Here is a 13,020-nt window from a genome sequence, read left to right as displayed (position 1 = left end):
AAAGCCTGGAAGGAGGAGAGATGACTAGAAATAATTCGGTTGACCGTTTTATTTGTGGATTAATTGTCGGAGTAGAGGACCTTGGGAATTTCAGGTAAAATAACAACTCAATGTTTATATCCCAGGACAAATTAGCTAGCAAGCGCAAGCTAGCTAGCTAAATTGCCATAAATGTTTAATGCTTTTCGACCTGTTCCCAAATTAATGTAATTGGTTGTTTTGATATTTGATAGTTTGTTTTGATATTTTAACCTGCGTGCCGTGATCGCGTTTGGTGTGGGGGGGACAAAATACATTTATGCACGATGGCGCACGATGGCGCACGCGCACAGCCGGTTTGTGCTCCGTGTGACACACACGTAGCACTGAAGTGATGATCAAAGCAGGTACGCAACTTTGTATTTAGAAATGGGGGGTACATAATAAAAATTACAAATAAATAGAATAATAATGGGGGGGTAGATCAGCTTTAATATTGCAGATGGAGTGTGGCTTCCATCAATGTAATTGTCTGCATAATTTCCAATCCCCCATATACCGTTCAAAAGTTTGGGGTCACTTAGAAATGTCCTTGTTTTTGAAAGAACATTTAAAAAAATGACCATTAAAATAACATCAAATTGATCAGAAATACAGTGTAGACCTTGGTAATGTTGTAAATGACTATTGTAGCTGGAAACAGCTGATTTTTTTATGGAATATCTACATAGGCGTACAGAGGCCCATTATCAGCAACCATCACTCCTGTGTTCCAATGGCACATTGTGTTGGGTTATCCAAGTTGATCATTTTAAAAGGCTAATTGATCATTAGAAAACCCTTTTTCAATTATGTTAGCACAGCTGAAAACTGTTGTTCTGATTAAAGAAGCAATAAAACGGGTCTTCTTTAGACTAGATGAGTATCTGGAGCATCCGCATTTGTGGGTTCGATTACAGGCTCAAAATGGCCAGAAACAAAGTACTTTCTTCTGAAACTCGTCAGTCTATTCTTGTTCTGAGAAATGAAGGCTATTCCATGAGAGAAATTGCCAAGAAACCGAAGATCTCGTACTACTCCCTTCACAGAACAGCGCAAACTGGCGCTAACCAGAATAGAAAGAGGAGTGGGAGGCCCCAGTGCACAACTGATCAAGAGGACAAGTACATTAGAGTGTCTGGTTTGAGAAACAGACACCTCACAAGTCCTCAACTGGCAGCTTCATTAAATAGCACCTGCAAGACACCAGTCTTAACGTCAACAGTGAAGAGACGACTCCGGGATGCTGGCCTTTTAGGCAGAGTTGCAAAGAAAAAGCGATATCTCAGACTGGCCAATAAAAAGAAAAGATTAAAACGGGCAAAAGAACACAGACACTGGACAGAGGAACTCTGCCTAGAAGGCCAGCATCCTGGGGGTCGCCTCGTCACTGTTGATGTTGAGACTGGTGTTTTGCGGGTACTATTTAATGAAGCTGACCCCAAACTTTTGAACGGTAGTGTATATGTATATCTTCAAAAATATATTTTACTTGATTATTTTCCCCTAACTCTACCATCCCTCCCCTAATTGGAGTAAACTAATAGACAACAACACATAGAATTCTACTTCCAGCTTATACATGCTATATACATTTTACAGACACAACATATTTTACAATAGCTATATTTTGTTGGTTTTTAGTCCCATCCTTCAGCTCCACTCAACCCCTCCCATCTATCTCTGTACACCATCCAGCTTGCTATATATTTTTCAACTGTGCTGTGATGTTTCACAAAAGTTCTGAACCTTTCTACTCTCATGGATTCTACATATTGTAAATTAAAAATGACAATTTTTGCTTAGAGTATTATTATATTATTGATCAATTGACTATTACTTTTTAAATCACCCATCAGTGCTATTTGCAGAGGGGGACATAACTTGGCAGGGGCTCTGGGGGCCCTCCCATTTTTGGTGGCATATAAAGCACACTTCCTGAATCTCTACACAATCTAATATGACCCATGGCCCTTCTAGCCATTTATATTTAGAACAACAAAAAGTAAGCAAAAATGCCCACAGTCATCAAGCTAGGTAAGAGATTATTAAATATGTTTAAGTGATTGATAAAACTGAAGTAGATCCATGATAATTAAACAATCAATTTTGTGTTGCACCTTTAACCAATAGCCTAGCAAATGAAAAACTCCTACAAATAAAGTACAAAGACAACTTTTGATTGTCTTTAAGACATCATCTATATCAAATTTCAGCTAGACCACCCAGCTAACCCGAGCCTCCTACACGCCGACCCCCACCAGTCTTGTCAATAGCTCAACTCTCTCCCCAACACAACTTCCTTCCCATCTTTTTTTATATGTCTCAAGGGAAAGGTTTAGAGAACAAAAGTTGAATGAAAACACACATACACCTACACATTAACACACAGAAACAGTACACCCTGGACGTGGGCATGTTTTCAATACAGACTCCTTTTGTCGTACAGTATTCCATGTAGGCATCCAGACCTTATGAAAGTTGCACAGTATACCCTTAATCTTAAAACAAATAGTGATACTGTACATAACTTGACATTTCTTCCATACACTATGGGAGGAGAACCAACCTTCCAATTAATGGCAATATATGTATTAGGCAGTAAAATGCCAGGTTACACAGTTTCTTCTGAACAGTTTCCAGTATCAACATTTCCAAGAAAAAAACTAAAACAGAGAGACATGCTATAGACATGCTGAGATAAAAGAACATACTCTTTGACAGAATTCAGCCAGCCTTCACAAGAACACAACATATGCAAATAATATTACGTCCCCTTTGTGTTTTACACCTCCAGCAGAAGAATAACATTTCTGAGTGATGATATTCAGTTTCACTGGCTTATAGTACCTTCTATGGGTGGTTTTAAACTGCAGTAATTTATGTCTGAGATTATATGAACATGACTGGGCATTCTATCATATCTGTATCCATTCATCATCATCAATAGCATCTCCCAGGTTTTCCTCACATTTTTTTTGTAAATGTTTTGTGTCATCGGGAAAAGCCTCTATCAAACTTTGATACAGTTTAGGGATCAACTTTCGCGGTTTGTCAGACTGCCTTAAAATAGAATCTGACTTGTCCCGTGTTTGCTCAACAGAGGGAATAAAGTGTTGTATCTGCAATAATTTACCTCACCTCTGTGACAGACTGGTCCTCTCTGGCTGCCTGACACTGCTGGGACCCCTGTCACCATCTGATCCTGCTACGACCTGATGAGCATAGTGTTGTGTATTGACTGCACTAGGGGGCTGCATTCCGCAGGATGCCTGCTGGACCTGTGGTCTCCACACAGATCATTGTGGCAGAGGCTGCATTTTTCATGCTGCCGGAGGGAGCGGGCGGTCAGAAAGACGACTTTGGGATGAAAATATTTTTGTTGTCCCACAGATTATTTTGAAACAGTCCTCTTTCTGCTTTGTTTACCTTAGCCTACCTATTGTATTAAAAGCACATATTTTTTGCATTATTCACACACAGAATTCGCTGCTTCAACTTCAGTAGCCTCTCTCCTCTCTTAGTTTGGCGGGAGAGTTCAAGTGTGCCTAGTATGTGTGGTCTAATTGAAATAGACTAGGCTGCCTACATGGTCGGAGAATCACATGGCAGTTAACTTGAATGTAAAATTAACTTAAATAGGATTAGACTGTAGTTTACTGCAGTGTCTGTAAATAAATATTGATAATGAAAAGAAATGGAGGGCGCTCAACCAACGGGAGTCGAAGTGCAATCAAAAGATGTGATCATGATTGAAAAGGAAAAGGCGCACATATAAGTATGGATTACCCATTTATTTGTCTGTGTCTGCAAATCGTCCTCCTAAAAGGTAGGCTATATCCTATAGGACTATACAAAATGTAGCAAGTGTCTCTGTCATCATTCATGCTGCCTCCAGTTCAGTAACCATACCTGCGAGATCAGGTGCGCGTGTGGTCTCAATTAAATAGAGTAGGCTATAGCCTATGTATACATGAGGGGAGGAGCATGGGACAGTTTTCTTTCCAAGGAAATGTACTTTCCGTGCTGGTCCAGCCATCCTTCCAGAAGCTTTGCCTTCACACAGCCTGTCAGCCCGCTCTGTGGTGTCTGTGTAAACCTAAATCTAGTTGCATCAACACTCCAAACTGCTCGGAGGCGTCAGAATGTGGAGGGGACATGTCTCCCCCGTCCCCAGTGAAAGTTGCACCCATGGATCACAGCATAGAGTTGACACTGAAACCTTCCCTGCACTTCATCCAGAACACAGGGGGGACAAATCCAGAATCAGACAGAGAGAGATGGAGGGAGGAGGGAAAAGAGAGAGAAAGAGACAAAGACATTGATCATGTTCTTTCCCATAAAGATTAAATTTGTACTGTCATACTGGCTAGGCCATCTGTCAACAGCTTTATTTTAACACCAACCATCATGGGGAGACATCCTCTCTAAATATATCCCTTTTCACTTCTCTATGATGTATTTTACAGCTGTGGGGATGGTAGCAGTGTAACATAGATTGTGGTGGAAAGGATTCAGGATAAACACACACACTGACACACGATTGACTCTGACTCTGAGAAATGGTCTGTGCATCGTTTTTATAGTCCGAGCTGCCATAGCAACATTAGTGGACAGAAGTGTTGAAAGGGAAAGTTTAGGAGTGTTTTTATTCTGAAGAATCTCCCCTTGTTATTCTACTGGGCTGTAGAGCAATGGGAGGGTTTTAACAACAAGCATCGAAACACACATAGAGCACAGACATGTACGTGTCTGTAGTGCAGGTTGTGTGTTCTGTTTTACATTCTCAACTATAACCTCTTCACAGTCTATTCACAGCTTATTATCATACCTTTTTACTCTACTCTATCTGATAAGTTGCACACATTTTTTTACCTACCGTACCTTTTGCCCTTACACTCTCACCCATTACAGGAACATCTCCTGTAATGTAGGAACCTGGTGTCTGAGTCCTTTTACTCAAAAGTGCGAGAGCAGTAAGTGATGGAGTCTATTCTCTCCCACACCGCCACACAGCTGTGCTGTGTTAAACAGTGATAGGCTGAATGCAGAGAGAGAGGGAGAGGGAGGGAAGGAGAGAGAGAGCAGTCCCATGCTGATAGTCTTCCTCTGTAGGTAATGTTCTCATCCCCTTACCTCCGGCATTCCACTGTGCAGGAGCAGCATCTGCTAGAAGTCTCAGCACTCTCAGAAACTCACACACCTACTGTACACACACACATACAAACAGAAAGATGATGCTGAAGCATTCCTCTCGGTGTAAAGGTACACCAGGCAGCTCTCAGGTATAGTGCAGAATATTTCTAAGATGCTCCAAACTCCATGTTCCAATATAATTGATATAATAAAGTGATTGGTTTATTTTGTAGAATAGTGTAACTACTACAAAATTTTAGAAATTAATATAAAGACTGATTTCGGTAAAGCAACTCTGCCCAAAGTCTCCACTAGAGTGAGTTGTTTCACTGAGATTCAGGGCTTTATTTTCCTCTGGAATTCTGTAATTTACCTAAGCATCAGCATGCTTGCAATCAGATGGGAGGGGTGGGAATATTTGAGGCGTGTCCTTAAAAACATGATCCAAAGTGCAAATTTCAGGCAGCGCTTGTAGAGATATTTAACCTCTACCGGATCGGTGTCCCCCCCCCCCCCCCCCCCCCCCCCCGCGCGCAGAACGGTTGAGGTAACGTAGGTTAATGTGATTAACATGAGGTTGTAAGTAACAAAAAAAAGACATATCTGATATAGGCAGAAAGCTTAAATTCTTCTTAAACCTCTTATGGAGCCGCCCTTTTTTTTAAATTTTTGCCTAAAATGACATACTCAAATCTGACTGCCTGTAGCTCAGGACCTGAAGTAAGGAGATGCATATTCTTGGTACCATTTGAAAGAAAACACTTTGAAGTTTGTGGAAATAGAATATAACACAATAGATCTGGTAAAAAATAAAATACAAAGAAAAAAACAACCGTTCTTTTATATTTTTTTGTACCATCATCTTTGAAATGCAAGAGAAGGGCCAACATGTATTATTCCTGCCCAGGTGCAATATACATTTTGGCCACTAGAAGGCAGCAGTTTATGTGCAAAGTTTTAGACTGATCCAATCATCAAAGGTTAGTGCTGCATTTAGCTGTGTTTTGGGTTTTTGTGACATATATGCTTGCTTGAAAAATGGCTGTGTGGTTATTTGTGTCTATGTACTCTCCTAACATAATCTAATGTTTTGCTTTCGCTGTAAAGCCTTTTTGAAATCGGACAATGTGGTTAGATTAACGAGAGTCTTGTCTTTAAAATGGTGTAAAATAGTCGTATGTTTGAAAAATTGAAATTATTGCATTTTTGAGGTTTTGTATTTCGCGCCACGTTCTTCCATTGGATATTGGCGAGGCGTACCGCTAGCGGAACGTCTGTCCTCAACAGGTTTTAATGGACAAAAAAATGTGCTTTTCTTTCAAAAACAAGGACATTTCTAAGTGACCCCAAACGTTTGAACGGTAGTGCATATCCAACCAACGGGACATTAAAAACTGTAATATCTTATGTTTCAACGACTAGATGAATAACATACAGCTGGCAGGTTATACACTGTATCGGCAGGATAGAACAGTAGCCTCTGGTAAGACAAGGGGTGGTGGTCTATGTATATTTGTAAACAACAGCTGTTGAACGATATCGAAGGAAGTCTTGAGGTTTTGCTCGCCTGAGGTAGAGTATCTCATGACAAGCTGTAGACCACAGTAATTACCAAGTGTTTTCATCTATATTCTTCGCAGCTGTCAATTTACCACCACAAACCGATGCTGGCACTAACTTCACACTCAATAAGCTGTATACAACCATAAGCAAACAGGAAAACACTCATCCAGAGGCGGCGCTCCTTGTGGTCGGGGACTTTAACCTGTTTGGCCTAGGGGGCAGTATTGAGAATTTTGGAAAAAATATGTGCCCATTTTTAACTGCCTCCTACACCAACTCAGAAGCTAGAATATGCATATTATTGTTCAGGTTTGGATAGAAAACACTCTGAATTTTCTAAAACTGTTTGAATGGTGTCTGTGAGTATAACAGAACTCCTATGGCAGGCAAAAACCTGACAAGGTTTCATGCAGGAAGTACCCTGTCTGACAAGGAGTCGTGCGTCTTGCATCTGTTTATTGAAAAGTAAGGATCTTAGCTGTAACGTGACAATTCCCAGGGCTCCGATAGGCTCTCAGAACCCGGGAAATACCTGAAGGTTTACGAGGCAGCCTCAGGCTGAAACACATTATCGCCTTTGGCAAGTGGCGGCTCAGAGGACCTTTGAATGAGGCGCGTGCACGATTCGCTCCTGAGGAGAAATTTAATTCGGCTGTTTAGGCTCAATGCATATTACCGGTCGGAATATTATCACTTTTCTACGAGATAAATGGCATAAAAATTGGTTTTAAACAGCGGTTGACATGCTTCGAAGTACGGTAATGGAATATTTAGACATTTTTTGTCACGCCAATGCGCCATGCTCGAGACCGTGATGTAGCATTCTGATAGTGTCTAGAACTCACGAACAAAACGTCGCTGTTTGGATATAACGATGGATTATTTGGGACCAAACCAACATTTGTTATTGAAGTAGAAGTCCTGGCAGTGTATTCTGACGAAGAACAAGCAAGGTAAGAACATTTTTCTTATAGGAAATGTGATTTTGGTGGAGGCTGACCTGGGTGTGTGTCTAAATAGCTAGCCCTGTGATGCCGGGCTATGTACTTAGAATATTGCAAAATGTGCTTCATCCGAAAAGCTATTTTAAAATCGGACATATCGAGTGCATAGAGGAGTAATGTATCTATAATTCTTTAAATAATTGTTATGCTTTTTGTGAACGTTTATCGTGAGTAATTTAGCAAACTGTTAGTAAATTCCCCGGAAGTTTGCGGGGCTTATGCTTTTTCTGAACATCACATGCTAATGTAAAAAGCTGTTTTTTATATAAATATGAACTTGATTGAACAGACATGCATGTATTGTATAACACAATGTCCTAGGTGTGTCATCTGATGAAGATCATAAAAGGTTAGTGCTGCATTTAGCTGTGGTTTGGGTTTATGTGACATGATATGCTAGCTTGAAAAATAGGTGTCTGATTATTTCTGGCTGGGCACTCTGCTGACATAATCTAATGTTTTGCTTTCGTTGTAAAGCCTTTTTGAAATCGGACAGTGGGGTTAGATTAACGAGATTCTTGTCTTTAAATAGCTGTAAAATAGTCATATGTTTGAGAAATTGAAGTAATAGTATTTCTAACGATTCAAAAATCGCGCCACTGGATATCAGTGGCTGTTACGTAGGTGGGACGAGTTCGTCCCACATGCGCCAGAGAGGTTAACCTCTATGGGCTAGGTGGGACGTTAGCATCCCACTCTATTCAACAGCCAGTGGAATCGCGTGGCGCGAAATACAAATACCTCAAAAATGCAATAATTTCAATTTTTCAAACATACAACTATTTTACACCATTTGAAAGATAAGACTCTCGTTAATCTAACCACATTGTCCGATTTCAAAAAGGCTTTACAGCGAAAGCAAAACATTAGATTATGTTAGGAGAGTACATAGACACAAATAACCACACAGCCATTTTTCAAGCAAGCATATATGTCACAAAACCCAAAACACAGCTAAATGCAGCACTAACCTTTGATGATCTTCATCAGATGACACTCCTAGGACATTATGTTATACAATACATGCATGCTTTGTTCAATCAAGTTCATATTTATATCAAAAAACAGCTTTTTACATTGGCGTGTGATGTTCAGAAATTGTATTCCCACCAAAAACTTCTGGTGAATTTACTAAATTACTCATGATAAACGTTGACAAAATACATAACAATTATTTTAAGAATTATAGATACAGAACTCCTTTATGCAATCGCTATGTCAGATTTTAAAATATCTTTTTGGCGAAAGCACATTTTGCAATATTCTGAGTACATAGCTCAGCCATCACGTCCAGCTAATTTGACACCCGCCAAGTTCGAGGCAACCTAAACTCAGAATTACTATTAGAAAAATTGGATTACCTTTGCTGTTCTTCGTCAGAATGCACTCCCAGGACTGCTACTTCCACAACAAATAATCCATAGTTATGTGCAAATACCCCCATTTTGTTCGTGCGTTCAGGTCACTATCCAAAGGGTAACGCGCGAGCACATTTCGAGACAAAACATTTCAAAATGTTCCATACCGTACTTAGAAGCATGTCAAACGCTGTTTAAAATCAATTTTATGGTATTTTTCTCATAAAATAGCGATAATATTCCAACCGGACAATACTGTATTCATTCAAAGAGGAAAAGAAAAAATGGCGAGGTCTCGTGAATGCGCATTTCCGTTCCCTTTGTCCTCAGGCAGACCACTGACAAACTGAGTTACTATACTTTGCCCAGAGACAGGAGACGCCCCAATCCTCTTTCTGGCAGCTTTAGAGAGCCAATGGAAGCCTTAGAAAGTGCAACATAACCCCACGGATACTGTAGTTTCAATAGACAAGCAAAAGGAGAACTACAAAATTGAAGACAGGCCACTTCCTACTTGGAATCTTCTCAGGTTTTTGCCTGCCATATGAGTTCTGTTATACTCACAGACACCATTCAAACAGTTTTAGAAACTTTAGAGTGTTTTCTATCCAAATCTACTAATAATATGCATATTCTCGTTTCTGGGCAAGAGTAGTAACCAGTTTAAATCGGGTACGTTTTTTATCCGGCCGTGAAAATACTGCCCCCTAGCCCAGACAGGTTAATGCAGGGAAACTTAAATCCGTTTTACCTCATTTTTACCAGCATGTTACATGTGCCACCAGAGGAAAAAATAAATACTAAAATAAATAAAAAAACACTCTAGAACACCTTTATTCCACACACAGAGATGCATACAAAGCTCTCCTTCGCCCTCCATTTGCCAAATCTGACCATAATTCTATCCTCCTGATTACTGCTTACAAGCAAAAACTAAAGCAGTAAGCACCAGTGGTCAGATGAAGCAGATGCTAAACTAAAGGACTGTTTTGCTAGCATAGACTGGAATATGTTCCAGAATTCTTATGATGGCATTGAGGAGTACACCACATCAGTCACTGGCTTCATCAATAAGTGCCTACCAACCCGTAGCACTCAAGTCTGTAGCCATGAAGTGCTTTGAAAGGCTGGTCATGGCCCACATCAACACCACTATCCCAGAAAGCCTTGGCCCACTCCAATTTGCATACCGCCCCAACAGACCCACAGATGATGCAATCTTTATTGCACTCCACACTGCCCTTTCCCACCTGGACAAAAGTAACACGTTTTACGTTTTAGCAGACGCTCTTATCCAGAGTGACTTACAGTAGTGAATGCATACATCTCATTTCATGCATTTTTTTTTGTCTTTCTTTGTACTGGCACCCCGTGGGAATCGAACCCACAACCCTGGCGTTGCACACACCATGCTGGCGTTGCAAGCACCATGCTCTACCAACTGAGCCACAGGGAAGGCCGTGTGAGTGGCTATGTGAGAATGCTATTCATTGACTACAGCTCAGCATTCAACACCATAGTGCCCTCAAAGCTCATCACTAAGCTAAGGACCTTGGGACTAAACACCTCCCTCTGCAATTGGACTTCCTGACGGGCCGCCCCCAGGTGGTAAGGGTAGGTAACACCACATCCGCCACGCTGATCCTCAACACAGTGGCCCGTCAGTGGTGCGTGCTCAGTCCCCTCATTGTTAACTCATGAATGCATGACCAGGCACGACTCCAACACCATCATTAGGTTTGCTGATGACACAACAGTGATCACCGATAACGATGAGACAACCTATAGGGAGGTCAGAGATCTGGCCATGTGGTGCCAGGTCAACTACCTCTCCCTCAACGTGATCAATAAAAAGGAGATGAATGTGGACTTCAGGAAAAGGAGGACCGAGCCCTCCCCCACTCTCATCAACGGGGCTGTAGTGGAGCAGCTTGAGAGCTTCAAGTTCCTTGGTGTCCACATCACCAACAAACTATCATGGTCCAAGCACACCAAGACAGTTGTGAAGAGGGCACGACAAAATCTATTCCCCCTCAGGAGACTAAAAAGATTTGGCATGGGTCCTCAGAGCCTCAAAAAGTTCTACAGCTGAACCATCGAGAGCATCCTGACTGGTTGCATCACTGCCTGGTATTGCAACTGCTCGGCTTACGACCGCAAGGCACAGAGGGTAGTGTGTACGGCCCAGTACATCACTGGGGCCAGGCTTCCTGCCATCCAGGGACCTCTATACCAGGCAGTGTCAGAGGAAGGCCCTAAAAATTGTCAAAGACTCCAGCAACCCTAGTCATAGACTGTTCTCTTTGCTACCACATGGCAAGCGGTACCAGAGCGCCAAGTCTAGGTCCAAGAGGCTTCTCAACAGCTTCTACCCCCAAGCCATAAGACTCCTGAACAGCTAATCAAATGGCTACCCAGACTATTTGCATTGCCCCCCCCCCCCCCCTTTTATGCTGCTGCTATTCTCTGTTTATTATCTATGCATAGTCACTTTAACTCTACACGTACATATTACCTCAATTACCTTGACTAACGGGTACCCCCTGTATATAGCCTCGCTATTGTTATTTTACTGCTGCTCTTTAATTATTTGTTAGTTGTATTTCTTATTTTTCAATTTTTTTACCTAACACATATTTTTCTTAAAACTGCATTGTTGTAAGGGCTTGTAAGTAAGCATTTCACTGTAAGGTCTACATATCAGGGCACAAGGCGAGACCCAGATGCAGACACAGGAGGCAGATGGTTGGAGTCTTAGATGTTTATTGATCCAAAAGGGGTAGGCAAGAGAATGGCCGTGGACAGGCAAAAGGTCAAAACCAGATCAGAGTCCAGGAGGTACAGAGTGGCAGGCAGGCTCAAGGTCATGGCAGGCGGGCACAGAGTCCAGAAACAGGCAAGGGTCAAAACCGGGAGGACTAGCAAAAAGAGAATAGAAAAGGAAGGCGCATCGGAAAAACACGCTGGTTGACTTGGACATAAAAGATGAACTGGCACAGAGAGACAGGAAACACAGGGATAAATACACTAGGGAAAACAAGTGACACCTGGAGGGGGTGGAGACAATCACAAGAACAGGTGAAACAGATCAGGGTGTGACACTACACCTGTTGTATTTGGCGCATGTGACAAATACAATTTGATTTGATTTGTTTTGGACGTGCTTAAACCCCCCTCCATGATGTAGGCTACTGTACATGTGTCCATGCTCATCATGAAACAAAAGATGAGAACCTACCGGCAAACCTCCTATTTAGAAGTTATTTTCCTGTAACAATTGTTTGTTTTCCGTTTCATATTTTGAAAACCGAAGCCCTCCATGGGCTACCTTTAGCTACCCTAGGCCTACTATAACGAATGCTCGTTCAACAACAACTTGTCGTGTCTTTTTTGTCCTGCCGATTTTATCATTTTATCCTGCCGATTTTATTACATTTAACATGTATTTATCATTGTAAAAAAAATAAAGAAAGATTGCTTGTTTTTCGTTTTAATTTTATTAAAACAAAGCTTCACAGTCCTGGTTTTATAGCGAGAATGTCGAGGGCGCGGATGCAATTCAACTTCTAGAGAAGTGTGGATGCGATCTGTAAGATGGTTCCATTATGTATGTGACACATATTTGAGAGCAGTATAAGGGTGAGTGGACATTCTCCCTTTATCTTTATATTGGTTCTTTGTCCTGCTACTGTGTGAAGTTTGGATGTAAAACCCTCCATAGTCTGCATTGTTTTAATATGATGTGCCCACAGGAAGTAATTATGGTGCATGTACATGTATTTAGACATAGCTTATTTAATTAAAACAAGTTGTTGTTTCAAATCAAATCATTATTTATATAGCCCTTCGTACATCAGCTGAAATCTCAAAGGGCTGTACAGAAACCCAGCCTAAAACCCCAAACAGCAAGCAATGCATGTGAAAGAAGCACGGTGGCTAGG

This window comes from Salmo trutta, chromosome 20 (assembly GCF_901001165.1).
Source record: "Salmo trutta chromosome 20, fSalTru1.1, whole genome shotgun sequence".
NCBI lineage: Eukaryota > Metazoa > Chordata > Actinopteri > Salmoniformes > Salmonidae > Salmo > Salmo trutta.
The sequence above is the reverse complement of the archived record's forward strand: the minus strand, read 5'-3'. Positions refer to the sequence as shown.